This window comes from Aphelocoma coerulescens, chromosome 23, assembly GCF_041296385.1.
Source record: "Aphelocoma coerulescens isolate FSJ_1873_10779 chromosome 23, UR_Acoe_1.0, whole genome shotgun sequence".
Taxonomy (NCBI): Eukaryota; Metazoa; Chordata; class Aves; order Passeriformes; family Corvidae; genus Aphelocoma; species Aphelocoma coerulescens.
The window spans coordinates 4,354,241-4,364,479 of record NC_091036.1 but is presented as its reverse complement, the minus strand read 5'-3'; positions in this window follow the sequence as shown (position 1 = coordinate 4,364,479).

Genomic DNA, 10,239 nt, shown 5'->3' with positions numbered 1-10,239 from the left:
AATGAATTCCTATTTTGCAGTAATTCTTGTTTTAGAGCAGATATTTTTGCAAGGATTCGGGTGCTTAGTGAAAAGTAAATATCACTGGTGCTGCTCACCTGGCTTCCCACTGGGGCTGTGTCAGGAGCGACTTCACACAAGCCCCAAAAAACAACATAGATGCCAAACAAGTTCCTCTATGGGATTGGAATAGGCCTTGTAATGCTAAAGTGAGATTTTTAAATCCCAGACAGTGCTTCCAGTGTGCTGGATTTCTCCCAAGGTGAGAACAATAATTTTTCAGCAAGCCAAAAGCTGTGCGCATAATTCCTTGAGCGTCATCTCTTCCCTGTACTTATGAAGCTGGAATTCCTTTCCTAGTTTTTGCATGTCTTCTCTTTTCCTTTCCCTTTGGACCCTGAAATCTCACAGATCTCTACTTGTATCAGCAAGTGTATCCAGAATTAGAAGAAAACCTTATCTTCAGGCCTTGCTGATACTTTCTGTTCTTGGTACACAAGTGCCAGAAAAAAGCCCATGAGTTTGCAGCTTGCACTCAAGCTGTCTTACAGGGATCTGGGGGTTCTGAAGCTCCTTTCTAGGTGTCTTGAGTCAAGCATCAAAGATCAGTTGTCATTTTTACTCTCTTGTTTGTGTTCGTGCTCTGGTTTGTGTTACTTGTGGTGGGTTTTATCTGTAGCTACAGTTTTACGGAACAAGATTAAGGATGTAATTGCTTTCTTTGATTCTTAACAAGATCAAACAGAATGACAGAAATACCAGTAAAGGGTTTGGTAAACTGCTCAGCCATGGGAGCAGATGTGTACCTGCCTCTCGCAGCTGAAGGGCTCGGGGACCTCGGGGGATGCTCTGTTGGAAAGGAGAGGCTGCAGCCCCAGGAACTGCTGCTCAGACATGAATTTGGTCAGAGCAGGGTTTCTTTCCCAAGTGCTTTTCATGGGTCAGAGACTGCACATGCACAGAAGAGCTGGTACAACCGATGGCTCAGCAGAGCCCAGGGAGGTGATCTCCAGGGGTGGCCTGGAGACAGCCTGCCTTTTGGGGCCCCCGGGCTGGGACTGGTGAGCTGTGATGGACGCTGGCACCAGCTGTGATCCCACCATCCAGCCATGCTCTGTCCAGTGCTCTGGGTGCCTGGAGGCAGAGGGCAGCCCCTCGGGCTGGTGGGATGAGTCTGAAGGAGCAAGAGCCACATGCTCCTCTCTGTGCCTTTCCTCGGTCCTGTCCTCTCTCAGCGTGTCTGTGTGTGGGTCAGGACATGACAACTTTGAGTGTGCTCAGCAGAGCCATAGGGATAACAGAGTGATGGTGTTAGAGCACAGCACAACTGTGCCGGTTTGGCCGAATTTTGAAACAGATCCTCTGAGAGAAGGCAGGTCACCACCCCTCCCCCACCAGGTTCGGGGAAAATAAATTTTCCTCGAAGGAAAGTGAAGGAGATAAAACTATTTATTTAACAAACACACGGGAAAAGGAAAATAAGGCTAAATAATAAAATGTTTCACTGTGGAGGAAAAACCTGGGAAAGTGTTAAGAGTCCTCCCTTTGGTCTCCTCGGAGCTGGGGCTTGGCCGAGGGCCAGGCCCTCTGTGCTCAGTGGGAAGATCTCCCGATGTTTTCTGATATTGAAGCAGTCCAGTGGAAAAGGGAGAAAATCCAAAATTCCAGGGAAAGGAAAAATTCAACTCTCAGTCTCTCTCCAGAGAAAAACCAGCTGAACCACTGGCCAAAAAACTGTCCTGAGAGCAGCAAGCCGGGTGCCTCCTCCCTCCTCTGCCGCAGCTGGGAAAAAAAAGTTGCTATTTCTGTGTGACCTTGAACAAGCTGCAAACTGCTTTGAAGAAGTTTTGCTCAGTTTTTCCTTCCCCCTCTCAGGCTCAGTTTAAAGGCATAGAAAGGCACAAAAAATTAATTTCTGGGCATAGGGCAGCGATATGGGATACACATCATAATGTCACCCCAAGACAACAACTCACCCGACGTGGCCAGGGCTGGTTTCTGATTCCACACCGCACAGTGACTCAAGGGCCACGTGCAGGGAGCCTCACGCTGCCCTGTGATGGAGCCTCGTGTTCTGTGTGATCCTCTGGTTCTGCTGTTGAGAACATCGGTGATTACATACAGGACCCATCTATTAGTCTGTGAGGAGTTGAGTTTGAGGAGAATTGAACTCCTGTGCAGGCAGAGGAGCCTGGACCTGGCAGCATAGCTGTGGAAGTATGTCCATGCCATAGCCATGTCCAGAGTATGGGATGGCTGGACATGGATCCTCTGGAGAGGGACAGGAGGTAGGAGGATTGAGGGTGCTACTGAGGACAAAAAATGAAGTTTAGCGTTTGGGGTTTTAGAAAAAATCTCTTTGGGTCCTCTTAAGGTTGCTTTGCAGTATGTGCTGTCACGAACTCAACGTGAAGGTACTGACAAATAGTATTAAAATCCTGGAGGAATGCAACCGAAGTATCGCATTTGGTACACCCTAAGCACAGATATTCAAATAAACTGAAGAGGAGGAGTATGACGAATGGATGTAGAAGGAAGCGTTCTGGGTGCAGGTGCAGAAATAAAGAGAAGGGAAGTCACAGGATTTTGTTTTCCTCTTTGAATTATCCTTTGCTCCTCTGAGATATGGGAATGATAAGTGTTTGAGAAAGAAAAACCTTCCTCTCAGTGACCTTATGGATTTAAGATCTATTTCTAAACCAAATTTTCATAAAAAACCTGCCACACACAATCTCCAGATTAAACCTCATTTTATTTTCAGACAGACATGACCTTTCCTAGCTTTGGATATTAAATATCACAAAACCTGCTGCAATTTAAGCTGAGGATTTTACATTCAAATAAGTGTAACTTAAAAGCAAAAGTAACTTCTCTGCAGAACACCAGGGACCACAGGGCCAGGAGGGGAGAAGCACTTCCCCCTCTCCTGAGGAGGCCCTCACAGTCCATGCCCTGTAGTGGGCTCTGCACCCCTCCCCAAGCCCTGGGGCAATCTCCTTAGTCCTTAGCTGGAAAGAAGCAGTTTGGTCTGCTGTCAGTCCCTATGTACACTGTTGGGAAGGGGAAAGGCATTCAGGGAATCCTTCCCAGTGGATGGTCAATGCTGCTGGGATGGTCAGTGCCATCATAGTGGCATCAGGGCAGAGCCTGCATGGACAGGCAGCCACTCGTGATGGCCTTTGCAAAGAGGGAAGAGAAAACACCACCTGGTGTGAGAACGCTGGGTTTGCTGTGCTCATCCTCACCGAAAGGCACATCATTATAGGGGGAATATGCGCCGACATCAGCAGATTCCGTCTCTCCCTGCTGGAGAACGCGTTCTCAGTTGTAAACCAAAGTTTGGCTAATTTGCAAGAACTTTAAACTTCAGCAGGGTTTTTCCATCCTTCCCTTTCAGCTGGAAACGCTGTTCAGGTAACAAATGTTTTGCGACAACAAATCAATGTTGTTCCCTGTAACAGAATGAACTTGACTTGCTCAGCTCTGGCTCCGGTGTTTGGTCACTGTCAATGTCTGAGCTCTCATGAGTGAAAGGAGGGATCTGAGCTCGTTAGCACGTGCTGAACTGAACGTGAGTCATCGTCAGAAGGAAGGTAAAGCCTCCAGAGGAAAGGGCAGTTTGGATGGACATGAATCTTAAACAAAGGAAACACTGCTGGCCAAGGCTGGGATGAAGTAAATAATCTCGGTTTGAACTGGGAGGGTAATTTTGGAAGCTTTCTCATGGCTTTGCTCTGTCACTTGAGTTTTTTTGGTCTTGCACTTAAAATTTCATGAGGATTAAACAGCTCCTCTGATTTCCAGTATTCCTGCGTCAATAGCTGGATCCTAAATATCTCTCCAAAGAGGAGCTGTTGCACTTGAGCAGTAGGTGCAGAGTTACAACGTCACCAGAAAAAGGAGGTGGGAAGAAATCACTGCTGTGGACAGAGGCAGGGACAGAGGGCTCACTGCACGTGTGGTGCTGCCGTGGGTTTCTGCTGTGGGTTAAAGGCAGCTCAAAGCAAGGGCTGTGCAGGGCTGAGGCCAAGGGAAGGGACCGGTTGAGGGGTGGTAGAGGTGGGGGGCTGGGGTACGGCTCCAGTTGCAGAGAGCAGCAGGAGGGAGGGAGATGAAACATTGAGAAGGGGATGTGGAGCATCAAATGGAATACTTCCACTCAGGTGGATCCATGCTGTGCTATGTGCCAGTGGAGAGCAGCAGTCAGCCAGGCTCTGGTGGGGTGTGTTGGAGGATGAAGGTAGGAGGGAGGAGGGCTCTTGGTGCACCCACACCCCTGCAAGCTCCTGGCACTACAGAGGAGCCTGGAGGGACTGGACTCCTTGGCTTCTTCGGACCATCTTCCCATTTATCCAACCGTGGATTGGAGTCTCTGTCTGGGATTTGACACAATGCCACTCATCCCTGCTCCATCCCACCCATGAAGCCAGTCTTCTTCCTGACACACCTCCCTGCTTCGAAGCCTGCGACTCTGATGTAATTCCAGCAGAAATAGTGGTGTTCGAAATCCACAGGCCCCACCATGGCTCCCCGAGGCCATGTTGCCAGCTCCCCTGCCCACCTCCCTACTGCCACAGCTGTGGGGGCAAGGTCTGAGCAAACCAAAACACCCTAGAAGTCCAGGAGAACCCCGAATTTCCTGACACATCTATTCAGGCCACATACACGAGTTGCCATGGAGATGTGCTGAGCGCGGGCACGATGCTCCAGCGATGGAGTCTCACAGCCAGAGGCATCTGTTAATCTTATTTTTATCAATTTTTAAAGAGGGTATGACGGTGGTATCTTCCCCACCTTCCCCTCGTCTCTCGCAAAGCTTGGCATTTGCTCTCTCTGAGAGCACGGGCTGCAGCAACTTTGAAAATGAACCTTAACGAACATGAAGTGCCAGAGTGGGGAACATGTGCTCCGAGGGGTGGAATTTAGTAGCAGGGAGCTGCCACCTTTGACATACAGCTCCAGCTTTAATGAGGAGGAGACTGACAGACCAGAACAGGTAAAAGGAAGATGCGCCTTTGCCTCTGCCTCAGGGGTCGTGGCTAAGCTGAGGCCTGTGGCCAGGTCAGGAGGAGGAAGTTGAGCTTTTATTTATGAAACTCTGATTCAATGTCCATCTGCAAGTGGGTCTTTTAATTGGATTTTCTTTCTTCTTGTCCTGGTGATGCTTTAAGAGGCCTCCTAGAAACAGAGACTGGGCAGGAGTAAGGGAATAAAGGCAGGGATTTGTTTGAAAGGCCTTCAAAGGTACCCCTGGGAGCCAGAGGCCGCTGCCGAGATGGACCCCAAGGTGGATAGCAGGGCACGAGTTCTTCACACTGTTATAGGTTTGGTTCATTTGCATAGCAGGGTGAATTCTCCAATTAAAGCTTCAGTTAATGAGGTCATTCCCCTCAGCTTGCCCCCCTTTAGAGGCTTTTGGTTTATACTTTTAGGGCCTAGGACAGTCTGGGTGTCCCTGGAGAGCAGGCCCAGAGAGGCTTTGTTATGTCTGCCCAGCACAGAGAGCAGAAGTGAACAGGCCACAAGAAACTCCAGAGTTACACACGGGGCAGTGCAGGACTTGGAAAATAGAAAAGTTAAAACCTAAGGCATCACTGGTGATGCCTTGAAGTGGCTACCTGAAAACAGAGGCTAGACAAGATTAAGAGAATAAAAGTAGGTATTTATGGAGGGCCTTCAATAGCAACACCTGGGGACCCAAAAAACTTCTGAGGGGCTACACCCAAGTTTTTCACACTTTTATAAGTTTGGTCCTTTTGAATATCAGGATTAATTCTCCAATTGCAATTTCAGGTAATGATGTAATTACCCCAAGTTTGTTCCCCCTCCCCAGAGGCTTAGTTTACGTATTTTGGGGCCTGGGACAACAAGGTGTCCTTGAGTCCAGGCCCAGAGAGGGTTTGTTATGTCTAACAGTAGCTAACAGGTTATGTGAAGTTTTAGAGCTACACACTAAACCAGTACAGGGCCTGAAAATACAAAAGCCAAATCCTAAGGCATCACTGGGTGCCCAACTTGAGCCATGTTAGTGCTGTGTTCCGGAGGGAATGGGTTGGTGGGTCAGTGCCTGGCCCAGCTGGGGCATCCCAGGCTGTGCAAAAAGGGGCACACGAGCACCCACACAGCTCCTCCTGCAGAGGCAAAGGGCAGGTTGGAGCTTGGCCATGGTCCTGCTGCAGTGCTGAGTTCCAGGGGGCCGCAGGCAGGGGGGGACCCCTGCAGCAGGTGGGGGCTGGAGCGGCTGCTGGTCACCAGTGTTTGTGTGGAAACACACAGGGATGTCCAGCCAGAGCGTGTCTGTCATTTAGCAAGGGTAGTGTGTCCTCAGCAGAGGCTCTGAACATGCAGCACGTTTGAGGTCCTCACACAACAGTCACCACAGGACGATATAAATGCTGAGTAGCAACAGTGTTCTAAAGAAGAAATAATTATTTTATACAAAGGGAGTATCTGTGTTTTCCTCATTTTCCACATGATTTTATTTAGCTAAGTGCCATCAAGTCTCAACAATGGGAACATTTCCACTTCAGCTCTGACAAAAGCCAGCCTGTCTCTCGCAGTAAATCACACTCCCTCCACTAAGGCTGTTAGAAGTCACTATAAAAATGACACAAAGAACCACACAGGGTGTGAGCCAAAACCAGCAAGGAGAGGGGGGAAATAAAACAGTTATGGCCCTTATCACCACAAAGCACACTTTCCAAAGAGATTCCCAAGAACAATATCCTGGAGTGTCTCGCTGCGAGCCCGACAGCGATGATGGTGATGTTACTGCTCATAGAGTGTCCAGATTTTCAGCATCATGGTGGTGCTTGAAGACATCAGTGAGGCTCCGGCCTCGTTAAACTCTGCAACCATGTAATGAAAGGCTGGTCTCCTGGGAAAGTTCGTGCCCTGACCTTGAGCTGAGCAGGTTGGCTCTGAGCCCAGGATGTGAGTGGGCGGCACTGATGGCATGGGTGCTGGTGCCATGGGAGGTGACATTACCAGACTAGAAAGTGATGCTTCAGTAATTAGCGCAAGCTGAACCCTAATGAGTATTCGCCAGAATAAAATAACCTGGGGTGAGGTCACCTGCCCTTCTGGGGCTGGGGAGGTGGCTCTGGGCCATGCCCACACCTGTGCTGTGCCTGCTCCGCTCCTGCCCACCCCAGACTCCCTCTGGCCCTGGGCTACCTGCAGGGACACAGTTATTTCTGTGTCCTTGCATGCAGTTTTGTGCTGAAGTGTCTCTGGAAGCCAACAGGATTCACTCTGGACCACATAACACAGAATTACGAGAGTTGTTTGCTTGGGTATTATCTAATCTTGGAGCTAAACTGAGGTCTGTGCTGATGTGGACATGTTTTCTACATGAATACTCTACATGAGCAAAGAAGATGCTTTACATAAATGCCACCTGATTTTCCTTGGATTTAATCCCCTTTATTTGTTGCACTGTTGTACCTGTTTATTAGTTTCAGGTTCTCTTCTGGCATTTTACCTCACAGCACCTGCAGTGTTTTATCCTGCATCAGGACCTCTGGGTGAGGACAGCACAGCACCTCCGTGTCATTCTCTGCTTTGATGTGAAAGTACGAGAGGGAATACAGAGAAAATAGATGCCAGAATAACTGTACATTCTAAAAATAGTGCCACAGCTCCTCTCAGCGCTGGCAATGAGGACTCTGGGGGCAGCCGCCAGCCCTGCCCTGCCCTGCCCTGCCCAGTGTTTCTGCCCCACATAGAGCCGAGCACTTTCACTGAGTTGGTGCCAGCGTGGGCTCCCTCTTGCCGCCTGTGTGTGCCCGTGGTCCCAGGCCAGGGCTGTGCCAGCAGCATCTCGCCCCCAGCCCTGCCTGGGACAGACCTTGCTTCCCCCAGGGTGGTCCCACTCCAGTCCAGCACCAGCGCACCGTGCAATGGTGGGGGTAAAGAGCTTGGCTGGGGGGTGCGTGGCTCTTGCCAGAGGCTGTCCAGGGTGTCCCACCGCAGCCCCAGGCTGAGCCAGCCAGGAGTTCTGGCTTCAGAGAGATCAGGGGACATCCAGCCACCCCTTCTCCCAGGAGGATAATGTTCAGGATTCTCCTCCTGGACCGCAGAGGCGGCTCCGTGCCGAGCAGCAGTGGCTGTCGGCAGTTTATCAGACATTATTATGCCGATTAGCCCCCACATGGGGCTCCAGCTTCAGGCAGGCTTTATGATCTGGCAGTGAATCTCTGCCGGGCAGAGGAGCTCAGCCCTTTCCCTCAGATTACTGCAGAATAATCAGCCTGGTGAGACGCTGCCGTTTAGCACACAGCTGGAGAGTTTGGGTACAAATGCCTCGGTTTGTGGCTGGTTAGGTGCCCTGCTTTGCAGGACTGGTATCAATCCTCATTCAAATCAAAGTCCCTTTCACACATGCTCCAGTGAAGTGGAATTTTGTGCAGAATAAGGTGTTATTAACCCAGGTCTGCACTTCGCAGTGAGGAACGAGCCTTGCCACTGAAACCATTCCTCACCAGTGAACCCTGTTAAACAGCGATTAGCAGAGCTTCCAGCACAAGGAAATGCAAACCTGTGACCTTTCCAGCTCTCAGCTGCAGAGGCTTTTAAGATGTATTTTTTATTTCTCTTCCCAGAATTCCAGAAAACTAATTTTTGCAGCTTTCTCATCAGGTCATCATTTTTCCACTTCTCTGTTTCTGTTTGCTTCTCCTCTCCCTCTTGTTCACAGCTCTTCTGGCACCAGCCCGGGGACCATGTGAGCTGGAGAGAGAGCAGTGGGTAGAGGGACAGGGAGAATGGACACCCTGAAGCTCAGGGACAGTGTGTCCTTGGGAGAGGTCACATCCTCATCTGCCCAAGCGAGCTTTGATTCTTGGCAGTGTCATGGCTCCTGCCAGGGGAGCAGGACAGACAGACAGACAGATATGCCAAAACAGGCAGCCAGAATGGCAAAGCCTTTTGGGAGCCGTTGAGATCTGTGATGGGAATGGCCAAGCACCCGTGTCTGTCTATGCCAGTACTTGTACAGGCACCCTGCATAGCCACAGGCTGTTTCAAGGGAGGTTGGTTTTGAGCTGACCTGAGCTTGTGCTTTTCACACAGTAAATTCCCAGCAGACCTGGCAGAGGCAAGTAGTGTCAGCCCAGGTACCAGAGCTTTTTCTTGGGGAAAAGCTCTTACATCACAGCAGAGAGCTAACAGCTGTAATTATTAGCTTTAAAAATTCTCAAACTTTGAAATGAAAAGAAAGTTTCAGCATAAAGCAGAGATCTCTGTTGTAGGTATTGACACAGTCCTCACCTGCGTGCGTTGTCATAAACAAGGACATGATAATTAGATATTTTTAACAGACAAAATTATTTTATTTGCTTCCCTGCCAGTTTCCATGAGCCCATCAGTCATCCCCTGCATAGACAAGATTTCTTATGTTCCCTGACAGGATAAATTATATGGTTCTCATCCAGCAAATCAGCTTTACTGCGCAACATTATCTCTGGCAAAGCGATGGCTGAGAAAATCATAAATTCTGTCCAGGTTTATTAGATCTTTTATTCACATATTTATTTTATCCCAAGCAGAGGTGCATTTTCTTCCATAATTATTAATGACATTAATAGAGGAGAGGATGTAGCTTTTGGTAAGCCAAATCCAGGGCAGTGATGGTCAGGTGGTGATGGACTTTGATCAGGGGGTACAACGAGGTCTGACTCTGACACAGCCTGGGAGACGGTTGAGACCTTCCAGAATCAGATTTAAGTGTTTTAGAAATTCTAAATTATTGGAATGACTTTTTAATTACTGGCTTCCACATTTCCCCCAGTGAACTCCCTGACAGAACTCCGAAGATGAGCAGTGGGGCAGGAGGGGAGTTTCTCCCTGTCAGCCTCTTGGTTCTCAGAGAAAATGGTGAATCCCAGCACTGATCACCTCAGACTACCAAAATAAATGAAGGTGGGATGGGATGGGATGGGATGGGATGGGATGGGATGGGATGGGATGGGATGGGATGGGATGGGACGGGATGGGATGGGACGGGATGGGATGGGACGGGATGGGATGGGATGGGACGGGATGGGACGGGATGGGATGGGACGGGATGGGATGGGATGGGACAGGATGGGACGGGATGGGATGGGACGGGATGGGATGGGACGGGATGGGATGGGACGGGATGGGATGGGACGGGATGGGATGGGACGGGATGGGATGGGACGGGATGGGACGGGATGGGATGGGACGGGATGGGATGGGACGGGATGGGATGGGACG